The sequence below is a fragment of the Delphinapterus leucas genome, chromosome 20, assembly GCF_059928025.1.
Source record: "Delphinapterus leucas isolate spDelLeu-1000000601 "Yukka" chromosome 20, BTC_Dleu_Yukka2, whole genome shotgun sequence".
Classification (NCBI taxonomy): Eukaryota; Metazoa; Chordata; class Mammalia; order Artiodactyla; family Monodontidae; genus Delphinapterus; species Delphinapterus leucas.
The window spans coordinates 29,783,074-29,787,712 of NC_143148.1; positions in this window are offsets into that span (position 1 = coordinate 29,783,074).

Genomic DNA, 4,639 nt, shown 5'->3' on the forward strand with positions numbered 1-4,639 from the left:
CAGACTTAGTGAGACAAAGGACTATAAAATATCACATTGAGAATTTTTATATTAAACAGCAAGGTCCCACTGTAGAGCACAGGGAACTATAGTCACTATCCTGTGATACACCGCAATGGAAAAGAGTATATAAAACACCGCAATGGAAAAGAGTATATAAAACACCGCAATGGAAAAGAGTATATAAAACACCGCAATGGAAAAGAGTATATAAAACACCGCAATGGAAAAGAGTATATAAAACACCGCAATGGAAAAGAGTATATAAAAGAACGTATACATATGTTAACTGAATCACTTTGCTGTACAGCAGAAAGTAACACAACACTGTAAATCAACTCTACTTCAATTAAATAATTAATTAATTTTTTAAAAAGAAAATCCAAGAAAAGAATCTTTTCTTTTCTTTTTTTTTTTTTTTTTTGCGGTTCGCGGGCCTCTCACTGTTGTGGCCTCTCCCATTGTGGACCACAGGCTCAGTGGCCATGGCTCACGGGCCCAGCCACTCTGCGGCATGTGAGATCTTCCAGGACCGGGGCACGAACCCGTATCCCCTGCATCGGCAGGCGGACTCTCAACCACTGCACCACCAGGGAAGCCCCAAGAAAAGAATTTTTCTATTGAATACATTTTGAAATGAAAGTATCTTTGACAGATTGATAAATAAGATATATTACTAAAATAAATGTCACCTGCTTCTTTTCATTTTTTTAACATGCTTACTAGAAAATTTTAAATTGCGTACTTGGCTCACTTCTGTGGTTCGCACTATATTTTGGATAACGCTGCTCTGTAGCATTAAGTACTAGGACTCATACAAATGAGAGGCTTCATATACGCTTGTTAAGGGAATGAGAGAATGCATATCCTGTGACAATCTCATAACATGTGACAAGACCCTGGAGGAGAAGAGTTAGGCTGCTCAAACTGCTTCTTTATTTTATTCTTAATTTTTATTGAAATATAGTTGATTTACAATGTTGCGTTAGTTTCAGGGGTACAGTAAAGTGACTCCGTTCGACATGTACATATATATATATATATATAAATATATACATCAAACTTCTTCTTTAGATTGAAAGCATGAAAGCAGAGGAAACTCTCCTTCTTGGCAGCCCTTATTATCATGGGCACACACGTGTAAATTTAACAAATTTAAATGTTCTCTCAATTATCATCAGCAATTACCCAGTATGAAGAGGATGTGTTTGCTTCTTGTACAGAATTGTTTGGAGTTTTTCAAGCACAGCAGCCTGGAGAAAATGCTCTTCTTCCTCTAGAGGTTTGTGAAAGCAGAAGACACTTGCAGAGTCCCATCCAGAAATATATTGTATTTTTCAGTTCAGAAAATGAATCCATCTCATAAATCTCACAGATACCACATGCATCACCACATCTGAAGTGGAGCAATGGAGGAGAAAGAACACTGGCTTTGGAGTCAGACAGCTCTGAATTCAAATTTGGGCTCTGTGTTAGTTTCCTAGGGCTCTGAAACAGAGTATCACAAAATGGTTGGCTTAAAAAACAGAAACTGATTGTCTCATAGTTCTGTAAGCTGGAAGTCCAAAATCAAGGTGTCAGCACGGTTGGTTCCTTCTGAGAGCTGAGAGGGAAGGATCTTTCCAAGTCTCCCTCCTGAGCTTGTAGGTGCATCTTCTCTCTATATCTCTTTACATTGTCTTCCCTCTATGTGTGTGTGTGTCTCCAAATCTCCCCTTTATATAAGGTTTGGATTAGGGACCATGCTAATCACTTCATTTTAATTTGATTACCTCCATAAAAACCCTATCTCCAAATAAGGTCACATTCTGAGGTCCTGGGGATTAGGACTTCACTATATGAATGGGGCAGGGGCTCTGTCCTTATTTGGTGACTTTCACTAAACCTCTCTGAGCCTCAGTTTCTTCATCTGGTACCTGGCAAACTTGCATAGAGAATGGAAGATTACATACATAAAAGCAGTTAGCTAAGCTGGTAGCCCCGGGACTGCCGTTAGTCATCTTTGCCATCACTTGGGGACATCTGTTTGAAAACAATGCCAACACCAAGGAGACAAAGATGGAGAGAGAGTGTTCCTGGTGATGTCGAGCACCTGGATCCAACCATGACTGAAGTCAGTAACTCCCTAGAATTTTCAGATAGGTGAGCAAATAGATTTCCTGTTGGTTTAAAACAACAACAACAAACGTGAAAAAAAAAAAAGTCCCCAGGGCCTATGGCATAGTCAATCAGCCTTTATAAAATGATGTATATTTTTCATGTTTGGCACAAGAGCATCACTGCCAGGCCCTACAGAGAAGCTACCAGAAAGTGCCTTGTAATCATTAGACTGTGCTCCTAAACTCTTAAGGAAAAGCTCATCGTTTGTGGTGTGGCTCCACAAAGACACTGATGATATTTGTACGTTTCAGACACCCTAAAGAGGGCTCCAAATTTTACCTGCAAAAGCAGGTATTTGTCTCTGTTCTGTGCCTTTTCTCTTTCTTCCGAGCACTCTCTCAGGGATTCAGGAGCGTGCCTTCTAACCTCTAACCTTTTGATTCTTAAGCAAAAGCTGCTTATTTCCCTCTCTCATGGATCCTAACAAACAAATTACTGTTAACAACTTAAAATTTTCACCGAAGTGTAACTGACCAATAGATCCTCCAGAGATAGTTGCATTTTCACAGGAAACAAATCCCTGAGCCTCTGAGGGTGGGGACAAAGAGTGGGAAAAGAACTACTGGCCCATCAAGGCCCTCTTCCAAAAAAAAGATTAAACAAAGTTGACCAGGATTATGCTCCGTTTGCCTACTTTCATAAACATTCTCCTTTTCAATTTTCACACACACTTTTTTTTTTTTTAAAAAGACCTTACAAAGTAACTATCATGCCCATTTTACTGGTACAGGAAGAGCCCAGATTGTACAGTAGAAGAGCTGGGGTTTGATGTGACATCTTTCTGATGACAAAAAGCATCTCACCTCACAACCAACCCTGCCCGTCCCTGCCTCCCTTACAGAGAAACTTAGTCCTGAGTATCCGAAGCATTCCGAAAACACCCTGGAAAATGTAAAATGCTCTACAAATGCAAGAAATGCATGTAAGACCACAAATCAACTTCTCAGATTGTTATGTGGCACCCCTGTTGAAACTGGGACCCTAAAAGTCTCTTACAGGAATGAAACTCCATGACTCCATAGCCATAAGGTGTATAGCTGTAAAGAAAAATCCCATAACCTATTAAACTCTGCCTTGCCTAGGATGCTTTCAGCTGCAAGCAGCAATGTCTTCAACAATAGAAGGGATTTATTGGCATCTGCAATGGAAAGGCCTAGAGATAGATTCAGGAAAGCCTTTATCCTGGAGCTTAGCAATGTCACCAAGTTCTGATTTCCTCCTGTCTCTTGATTCTGCCTTCTTCAGTTCAACTACATCTTAAGTGCTGCCAGCCTGCTTCTTCATTCATAGCCAAAGAAAAAGAGGAGCCTGTCCCAGGATCCCCTAGAATGATCCTGAGATTCATTCTGATTGGATGGCCTTAGGTCACATGTCCACCACCTCTGTACCAATCACTGCTGCCAGAGGATGAAACGCAGTGATTGGCTCAGTAGATCATATGCTTTACTCCTGTGGCCTGAGAAGTCTTATACCTCAAAATGAGAGGCATTCCGGGCTTCCCTGGTGGCGCAGTGGTTAAGAGTACGCCTGCCGATACAGAGGACACGGGGTCGTGCCGCGGAGCGGCTGGGCCCGTGAGCCATGGCCGCTGAGCCTGCGCGTCCAGAGCCTGTGCTCTGCAACGGGAGAGGCCACAACAGTGAGAGGCCCGCATACCGCAAAAAAAAAAAAAAAAAAAAAATGAGAGGCATTCCCAAATAGAAATTAGGAACTATTAGAAAGGGAGAAGGAAAAGATGCTAGAAAAGCATTCAATATATGTCTATTATGAAGCCTTTTTAGCCTTTCCTATCTGGTAATGCCTGATCCAAACTTGTTTGGAGCTTCCAGAACACTCTGATCCAGCCCCTAATTAGCTGGATGGCACCAGATTTTCTCATCTATATTTCTGCTCGCTGAGCACATCAGTCCTCCACTTACTCATTTTAAGATTCAAATTAGTAAGACCCTTTTAATAGCTTAAATCTCTCCACTGAACAAGCTTGTCTGTTATCTGGAAATATATGGTCACATGAACTTATTCAAAACACAACATTTTCTCATTATAATGAGACATGATTATTAATGGAAGAGTGCCCATCAGAAATGAAAATAATCCTTCATTTTGTTCAAAATAAATGTGCTCTAAAAAGTACAGAGATGGTAAAATTAATTTGAGAGTGATCAATTCCTGCATTTTAAATGAACATAATTATGTAATCATTAAATTATTTAATGGGCTTCATTAGGCTTATTTCTGGTTTGGGTGTCACATTTTTTTATTCCAATTAGCTCAAGTGTTAAAATTAATTTTTTATTACTGGTAAAAGTACTAATCCAAGTCAAGATGATAACTGGAGGCTGGCCAGCCCTACCTGGAGGCTAAGCTGAGCCATCCTTCCCCTAACAGTGGGATTCTTCATGTCAGTACAAATACAGACAATCACTGTTTGGAGAAATAGCCTGGGCAGGTCCATGACAAATATAAGACTACTTGCATC